At 37.2% G+C, this 10,180-nt stretch overlaps 1 pseudogene; it reads left to right on the forward strand.

The window, feature by feature from the left end:
* Positions 1-7,733: 7,733 nt before the first annotated feature.
* On the forward strand, positions 7,734-8,630 carry LOC113259275 (ADP/ATP translocase 2-like; annotated as a pseudogene).
* Positions 8,631-10,180: the final 1,550 nt, after the last annotated feature.

Genomic DNA, 10,180 nt, shown 5'->3' on the forward strand with positions numbered 1-10,180 from the left:
AAAAAAAATCAGATTGGCACATTTTTGATTGATCATAGAAGACTCTGTATATTCTAGTGTGAGGGACAAAGTAGAGGAGGTGTTTTTGCCTTGAGGTCCTTTTTGAAAGAACGTGATTAATGAAGTTCTAAAGAGTTGTTCTTCAGTCTCTACCTGTTAAGCATTAAAATCGTTAGGTTGTTTTCTTAGCATATTTCTTGGGTTCACAGCTTATGTCTTCTCTCCAGAAAAAGGTCTATCTTTAGAATAAGCAGGATGGAATAGACAGGGGCTCTCATTTCTGAGTTTTATAGAAGGTTCTTATTTTATGTAAATGTTCAACCATTTCATGAATTATCTGTGTGCATCTTAACTACCTCTGACAGTTTCAGCTCTCCTTCACCCAGAATTTGTTTGCTGCCATCAGTTACTATGAAAGAGTGATTAGTTTTCACTAACAATGTTCAATACATCCCTCTACTTTTGGCTGAGACGTATATACATTTTGAACTTGAAATTCATTACTCTTAAATTAGTCTCGCGTAGAACACTTTATCTTTTTGGAAATTTGACAAAATTCTTCAAAAAATTTATATTTTCATAGCTTTCTGTTTTTAAGCACATGTACATTTTTCTCTTTTTCCAATGGATTTTTATACTAGCATTGTTTTATATTTTCAAGTCCTCTTATGGGATCTCTGAGCTCCAAACATCATCAAAGTACGTCTTTCATATCCTCATTCCTTTTTTTTTAATTTTCATTGTTTATTCTCAACCTAACACTCTAAGAACTTTATTTCTTTTGAGATCACTTCAAAGTTATCTTCAATTTCTTGTTAGCTGGTAGTATCTTCCACATTCTGTCTAGAAATTTCCCACCTAGATAAACAAATTCAGTAAGCACATTTTCTGTTGGCCAATTGCAGACAACAGTGCCACCAACTTTCTGGTATTTATGAGACCAGTAGCGTGAGTTCTGTAGCTTCCACCACCATTGTTGACTGAGTTTTGTTTTGTTTTGTTTTGTTTTAATTCCCTCACCAACAGCCACTCCCAGGACCTTTATGCTTCTGCAAACATTCTCCTATGTTCTTCGAGTTTCTCCTTGACACATGATCCCAAATCAATGCTACATTTAGGTACCAAATTATTTTTCAGTTAGCAATGGTTATATAACTACCCAGCCCAAAGTTTAGTGGCTTAAAAAAAGTAATTATCTATTACCATTCATGACCTCCATAGGACAGAAATTAGGAAGGAGCTCAGATGGACAGTTCTGGTTCTAGGTCTCTTGTGTGGGTAGAGTCACATGTGCATGGACAGGAAGCAGTCAAGGCTGGAGCAACTGGATAGTATCAGACATGTCTCTCTTGTCATGTAAGCCCAAAATCCTTCCATATGGTCTCTCCATATTCACTGGTGTGGGCTTCTCCAGGGCATGGAAGCCTCAGGGCTGCCCTCAGTACCCACTGCATACTGGCTTCTCTCGTGGGCAGTGTTCTAAGAGAATCAAGCAGTAACTTCAAAGTCACATAGCATCCTTTGCACCATACGTTGCTGGCTGAGATAGTCACAAAGCCCACCAAGTGCATGGTAAGGGGACATACACTCAATACTCTGTAAGAGGAATAGCAAAGTCTTGTTAGAAAAACGTGGACATATTTTTGGAAACATTTTGGGAAAATTATTCTGCCAAAAGGCTTTAGCCAAAGTGTAGGAACAGTCTTATTTAATACGCTCTTAAAATTTTACACTGTTTAGTAGCCATCACTAAGTTTTCATATCAACATTAATCAAAAATTAAGTTGTTCTAAAATGAGCAAGTGTTATGGACTGAACTGTGTCCCCCCAAAATTCAGATGTTGATGCCCTAATCCTCAGTGTGACTATATTTGGAGATACATCCTTTAAGGAGGTAGTTAATGTTGAATGAAGTCATGGAGCAGGTGGGCCTAATACAATAGGACTGGTGTACTTAAAAGAGGAAGAAAAGACACCACATCTTTCCTTCTCCCTCTCCCCTCCCTTCTCTCCCTCCTTTTCTCTCTCTATCTCCCCTTCCCTCTCCTTTCCCCCTCCCTCTCTTTCTGTGCTTGTGTGTGTGTGTGCATGCACATGCACACATATGCACGGAGGAAAGACCATGTGAGCAGCTGGCAAAAAGGCAGCCATCTTGAAGCCAGGAAAAGAGGCCTCATCAAAACGAAACTTGTGGGCACCTTTATCTTGGACTTCCAGCCTCCAGACTATAAGAAAATAACTTTCTGTTTAATCCAGTCTGTGGTATCTTACTTTGGCAGCCCCAAGCTGACTAATACAATAAGTTAAGTACATAATTGTTCTTTAGTTTAAAAAATAGAAATTGCGTTCTTTAATGTCACTCTCTGGGAGCTCACAATTCTAGTTCACCAACTAAAGCTTTTTGAAGTTCTGCAGTAAAGAGATATGTTCTGTTACATTTAATTCCATTTAACTCAGCCACTCCAAAACATATCCATGCACCAAGTAGCACCCTTTCTTTCCTGGAGCTTCTTTTGAATCTCATGGAATAATATAGTTTTCTGGGGTCTGACACCTTAGAAAAAATTGAAGATGGTTCATTTGTATTGGATTTTCTACTTGAAGAAGACAGATAGTCGACTCCTAAAATACCTCTTCCTTAGTTATTTGGGTGACACCACTGTACCACTAATATTAATTTAGACTATTTAGCTATACTCTAGGACTTCTACATATATTGTGGAAATTGAGTTCAAGTAATAGATAGGTAAAGTATTAATCTCTATGCTTTTAATCTTTCCTTAAAGACACTGAATGCATATAATCAGCTACACACTGTACTAAATATGTGCTTAATGAAGAAATGAAGATCTTCAAGGATTTTATAGATAGAAAAGGAAGAAAGTTTTGTAAAATAAAACAAAAATTTAAGAGAGATACAGTACCATGTGTTTGGTACTAATCATAATGATAATAACTAGAGGAGGCATTTATTGGAAACATACTGTCTACAGGTGCTTACACCTCAAAGTGTATCATATATTTAAAGTCAGAACAGACAACCCTGTATTATAATTACTGTCATCTCTTTGCCTGTATGAAGAAAGTGAAGTTCAAAGAAGTCATTGCAGCTAATTTTTTAAAATATTAATATAGATGATGTCACTATTCTTAATTTCAATTTAAGGTAATAAAGGGACAGTTTTACATATGTATGTGCAGATAGAGGCACCATTAGACATGACAAAGTGGGGAACCACAGATACTGTCTTAGAATACATTAAATATTAAAGACAGAATTGATCAATTCTTCCTTTCTCCATAGGGTTGCTGTGTTTCTATTTTAAAATTCCCATCTTTCCCAACTTTCTTTCACTTATAGAAGCTATGTTATCATTCTAGCCATTAAATTGTAAACAAGAATTGCTGGATGAGGGGCACCTGGGTGGCTCAGTCAGTTAAGCAGCCGACTCTTGGTTTCGCTCAGGTCATGATCTCAGGGTTCTGGTGTCGGCTCCACACTCAGTGAGGAGTCTGCTTGAGATTCTCCCTCTGCCCCTCCCACCTCCACATTCTCTCTCTCTCTCTCTCTGTAAATAAATAAATAAATCTTAAAAAAAAAAAAAAGAGTTGCTGGGTAAGATTTCTCAAAAAGGTTTTGACAAGGAATAATCTCTGTTCATATGATGATTTTTTTCTTTCCACTGTACTGCTTTACCTTCTCTCTGCCTGGAACTCAAACATGATACATTCTGTTTTACTTTCTGCTCCTAGATCCTCTACTGTGTCTGCACTGCCTGCCTCCTAGCTTCCTATTAAGAGTTAAATAAGCCCCAATGTGGGGCTCGATCTCACGACCCTGAGATCATGACCAGAGCGGAAATCAAGAGTCAGAGGCTCAACTGACTGAGTCCCCCAGGCACCCCACCTACGTTCTTTAAAAACTGTTTCAGAAATTGAGGAGAATTTATCACAGAACAAAGTTCTTAATGAAGAACTTAAGATCTTATATTTTACCTATCACTTCCAAGGAGTTTGACATGTATGAATAATAGGTCTGGGAAATGCTTTTTATTAAATCGAGTATCCAAAAACAAAAAACAAACAACCCACTTCCAAAATGTTTATTAGCTAATCTTTTTAACATCAATGAAATCACACCAAATATAAATCAATTAATTAAAATGTGTAAAACTTTGGAAGGAAGCACTAATAAATAATAAAAATCAAGAAATATCTCAAGCAGCTATTTCTTGGACATAAGTCATTCTGTCACATCTGGAGAAAATGACAGTATGCACCATCTATTAGCTATGTCCCCATGAATAATATATCCACTAACTCATAATAGATTTGCTCTTAAAATTTCTAAGCTCCCTCAAGATATTCTCCATTGCTTACCTTTCAACAATAGCACATGTTCCTAAGAATCTTCACTCATTCTGAGGAAAATCACTGGTAGAGTTTTGAGCTCTGTTTCAAGTAGATGCTATTCGCTTTGGGTAAATAAATTGATATCTCATTGTCTTACTTTATCTTTGCTTCTTAAATTAAAGTTTACATACTTATACAGGGGCGCCTGGGTGGCACAGTCGTTGAGCGTCTGCCTTCGGCTCAGGGCGTGATCCCGGCGTTATGGGATCGAGCCCCACATCAGGCTCCTCCGCTATGAGCCTGCTTCTTCTTCTCCCACTCCCCCTGCTTGTGTTCCCTCTCTCGCTGGCTGTCTCTCTCTCTGTCAAATAAATAAATAAAATCTTAAAAATAAAATAAAATAAAAAATAAATAAAGTTTACATACTTATACAGACATGATATAATGTAGTATGGTATCAAGCCATAGGAGACTCAAATGCTTATTAATTTTAAATAAACGAATTATTATGAATAAAAAAGACAAAAAATTCTATGACTCTATGAATTAAATTTCCAAAATAATGTAACCAATAGATTGTTGAGGAAAAGTTTCACATCCTGATCTATGATTAGTTAATGGAAAAAGGGACATTATTTCTTTTTCTCAGCCTACTCGTATATTAATTTATTAACATAATTTCTGATTTCTCTCATTAATTTACCTTCTTATTTGGGAATGCCAAAGGTTAATTAAAAATAATTCTCAAGATATTTATTTGCCATTTTCACTTACTTCTTTAGTTATTTAGTACATTTGCAGAGCACAGAGCTCTGCAAAGTACTTTACTTTTAGGTAACATTTCCTCTTAGCTAGAAGTACTTTTAATACCTCCATCCCTGTGCTCCTACACCAAAATGTTACCTTTTGTTACCTGGAACAATTTAAAGAGTCCATGCTAGACATACCAGTTCACATATATTTACCTGAAGCGAATAAATGATCTCTTCATCTTCCAGCTATAGAACACAGATAAACAGCAATAGCTGGGAGATGGTAGTGTGTCCCCAGCAGCACTGATTCAAAGTGTCTAAGAGCTGAAGGGGCTTGTGGGCTGCCATCTGGACCAGTCTCCTAACGCCAGTGGGAACTCACTGGACCAGTCAAAAAGCTGTCTATTGTAGATAAGATTATGTTCTCAACACTCTGGGGGTTTCTTGAGATCTAGACATCATTATCAGAAAGCTTAAACCTGAGAATAAATAGTAACTTTAATTTTACTGTGATATCCAGTGATTTTGATTATATCTAAAAATCTAGTTTTACTCTAGTATCTAGTATCCCTACCAAATAAATAATATCAAATAGATTGTAGATCCTTAACTTGCTATTCCTAGTGTTTGGCATGTAACAAGTACTTAATAAACCTTTTTATTAAGTACTTAATGGTGATGTTAATGGTGAATATATCATTCCAGGTAACAAACTCCATTGACAAAGGGAGGTAATCATTCGCACCTCCCCAAAGGAGTATTTCTTCCAGTAATTGATGCATCTTTTGGTTTGGTTTGTTTTCATTCTATTCACGATTTAGGTTATAGAAGTGAATTATGAAACTGAGAAAGCCACTGGACAAGATAGGCCTGGACTGACTGACTTTCATCACTTATCAATTACAAATAGTATTTTCTGTCTATTTTTATCTTGTGGTTTCCTGCTGAGCATGAAAAGAAAAGGATCAGAATGACAACCCAGTGAGATTACATAACATGGATGAGGTCAAAGATACATAGTTTAGTGTTATCTTTCAGAAGACATATAAGGCCCTCAAATTCTAAAACCTAATTTCTGTGACAAAGCTTGTAAAAGGAAGAGAAAAACAGCAAATCATAAAACTGGCCCTCTGCCACTATCTAGAGCAGGAGGACCCATACCAACTTAATCCGTTTGAGTTACAAAGTGAAGAATATAATCTCACATAATCAGGATTGAGTTTCATTCCCTTCAAATAAAAAATTTTATGTGAGTACTTTTCCAATAATTGTAAATATTTTAAAAATATTTTAAAAACATATTATGTATTTTAAACATTTTATGTATTTTATTTTAAATATATTTTGAATACTTTAAAATATATTAAATTTGACTAAGAAACAGAACTGATTCATTATATAAAGTACCATCCATAGTCAAAGATTTCCTGTATCTCATTAACGTCCTTTATAACATTTCTCCCCTAGTCATGCACTGCGTCTAGTTGTCTTGAAGACTTTAGTTTTTTATAAACTTGGACAATTCCTCAGCCGTTATTTGTCTTTCATGACATCGATATTTTTTAAGAGCCCAAGCCAGTTTTTCCATAGGATATCCCTCAGATTTTGTTTTCTATGGTTTCCTCATGATTAAATTTTGATTATGCATTTTTTGCCTTATTATCACATAAGTAACATCATATCCTTTTCAGCAGATAATGTAGAGAAGCACATGTTGTCAGCTTAATCAAATTCCTTTGATGTTGAAGATAATCACTTGATTTTGCCCTTTGTAGAACTTCACATAAATTGAATGGCTTAATATATATCTTTTGCACTTGGATTCTTTCACTCAACATAATGTCTATTAAACACAGTGTTTTACGTGACAATAATTTGTTATTTTTATTGATTAGTAATTACCCTCTAAATCAAAAGTCAGTAACTTTTTTTTTCTGTAAAAAGCTATATAGTAACTATCAGGTTTTGCTGGGCACACACTGGTCTCTATCACATAATTTTCTTTCTAGTTTTTTTATACCTTAAAAAATATCAAGATCATTTGTAGCACTCAGGCTATTTAAACACAGGCCTCAGGCCAGATTTGCGCAGTTGGCTGTAAGTTGCTCAACCCTTACTCTTAATGAATTTATGACAGTATATTTTGTCATTTACTTCTTGACGGATATTTTTATTTCTCATTTTGAGCTATTATGAATAAAATTACCATGGACATCTCTGTAGATTCTTCCTATGGGTGTGTCTTCTTATTGTGATGAAGTATGCATGACGTGAAGCTTAACATTCTAACAGTTTTCAAGCATTTAATTCAGTAGCATTAAGCCCATTCCCAACGTTGTGCAACCACCGCCACTATCCTTTTCCAGAACTTGTTCCTCAACCACAGAAACTGTACCCATCAGACAATATGTCCCCATCCCCCCTCTATGAATGCTTTTATTTCCCTTGTATAGACATGTAGGTGTAGAATTATCTAGGTGTTAAGGCAAGTATGTGTTTAATTTCATAAGAAATTGCTAAAGAGAGCCCCAGAGGGGCTCCTGGGTGGCTCAGTCGTTAAAGAGAGCCCCAGAGTCCCAGCCGGTTCCTAGGGCAGTCCTGAAGTCGCAGCCTCCTCTTCCTTTCAATATGACAGATTCCACTGTGTCCTCGCCAAGGATCCCCTGGTGGGTGGAGTGGCCATGGCCACCTCCAAAACCGTGTAGCACCCTTGGAGTGGTCAAGCTGCTGCTGCAGGTACAGCATGCCAGCAAGCAATCACCACAGACAAGCAATGCAAGGGCATTATCGACTGCGTGGTTCATATCTCCGGGGAGCAAGGAGTCCTGTCCTTCTGGCATGGTAACCTGGATAATATCATCATATGCCTCCCCACCTAGCTTCTCAGCCTCACCTTCACAGATTAACACAAGCAGATCTTCCTCGGTGCTGTGGACAAGAGGGAATCTAGCATCAGGTGGTGCTGCTGGGGCCACACCCTTGTTTTGTGTATCCTCTTGATTTTGCCCATACCCGTCTAGCACCTGATGTGGACACATGATCTGAAAGGGAATTCAGAGGCCCCTGCAGCTCGGTCGACAAATCCGATGGGACTGAGGGCCTATACCAAGGTGTTCAGGTGTCTGCGCAGGTTATTCTCATCTCCCGAGCTGCCTACTTGGGCATCTATGACTCTGCAAAGGGAAGGCTTCCAGATCCCAAGAATATGCACATCTCCATCCGCTGATTGATCGCACAATCCATCCCAGTGCTTGCTGCCTAGACATCATATCCCTTTGGCACTGTTGGTCACCGTGGAGTGATGCAGTCAGGGCGCAGAGATGCTGACACCATGTGCACAGCACATTTGACTGCTGGAAGAAGACTGCCTGCCAGGAAGGAGCCACAGCTGTTAGCAAGGGTGCACAGTCCTCCGTTCTCAGAGGCATGCATCGTGCTTGTGTGCTTGTGTGGGGAAATCAACAAGTTCACATAAGTTACTATCTAGTTTGTTCCCTCTGTCAACAGACATGTTGTATTATATAATATCTTGTGAGCATTCTTGACAGACTGTTGTCTATTTATCAACGGCAACTATTTACTGGTTGAAAATGGAAAGCAATAATAGTCAGCTGACCAGCTTTCTCCTAAAGCCATTTCCATGATGATGGGACTCAATTATATATATAAAAGATTTTTTTTATTTATTTACTTATTTAGAGAGCAGGGGGAGAAGCAGGGGGAGAGAGAATCTCAAGCAGATTCAATACTGACCACGGAACCCTGGGGCTTGATCTCAACGATCCTGAGATCACAACCTAAGCTGAAATCAGGAGTCCGACGGTCAAGCAATAGAGCCACCCAGGTGCCCCTCAATTGTATTTTTTATTTCAGTCACTCTTGATAAATAAATTTGAAGAAATATAATATATCTGAAATTTAAAAAAAAAGAAATTGCTAAAGAATTTTCCAAAAGGCTTCTACCATTATACTCTTCCACAAAGAGTGCATAGAGGTTATAGTTGTTCCACATTCTCACCAACATGTGACATCATCATCTTTCAGAATTGTCACCATTCAACCGGGTTTTGTCTACCATTCCCTGGTATGCTCCCCATGTGATAGAAATTGGCTGATGTCTGCTCTCCAGATTGTGAAAAGGGGAAAGACACATGAGGGTGGAGGAGTTTCTCTAGAGAATGTTATTCAGAAGACACACCTGTCCTTTTCACCCCCAGCCCTGACACAGACTTGGGTTACAAGTCCACAGGTTGCAGTAAGAGAAGAAGCAAAATGTGCTTTTCATTTGGGGAGCCACTTGTGCCCCTTTAATTTTAAGGTTAATTAATTTTAAAAGAGAGAAGAATGAATACCTACAGATAATTACCATACTCTTTCAGACTTTCAAAACATGTTACACCTTTCTTTTTTCAATATTAACCAAGATTTCTAGGTAGAAAACAAACTGATGTTGTCCTATTCATTTAAAAACCAAAAAGGGCTGAATAAATTAATATATTGTATACTTTAGTGTGATCCAAGGTAATATTTACCTACAGAAAGAAAGAAAGAAAGAAGAAAGAAAGAAAGAAAGAAAGAAAGAAAGAAAGAAAGAGAAAGAAAAAAAGGGAAGAAAGAAAGAAGGGAAGGGAAGGGAAGGGAGGAAAGAAGAGTTATCCCTGTGCACCTGTTCTTGAATAATGAAATATTAGTACTAGTGGGAAACTTCAACAAGACCCATCCAGGTGATAATCGTCTTCTCCACAATGTACCATGATGAACAATTATATTATTTTCTTTGGATATTTTCAAGTCTGTGGAATGGAATTTCTTATAAGGCAGCCGTTCCAATTCCAGGCAATTCAAAGTGATAAGTGGATTTTTAAAATTGGGCAGGTATTCATGATCATTTAATATTCATTAGTGTCAAACGATACTTTTATTAATTATTTTGGTTAAGACTAATGTCTCATTTTGGCCCTTTCCAAAACTTAGAATCTGGTGAGTTGTTTTGTAGCTTTTAAAAAATATCTCAGATTAGCATATTTTTTCAACTAATATAAAAACAGTTATGTTCATTATTTTGGTTAACACAA

The sequence above is a fragment of the Ursus arctos genome, unplaced genomic scaffold (genome assembly GCF_023065955.2).
Source record: "Ursus arctos isolate Adak ecotype North America unplaced genomic scaffold, UrsArc2.0 scaffold_7, whole genome shotgun sequence".
Taxonomy (NCBI): domain Eukaryota; kingdom Metazoa; phylum Chordata; class Mammalia; order Carnivora; family Ursidae; genus Ursus; species Ursus arctos.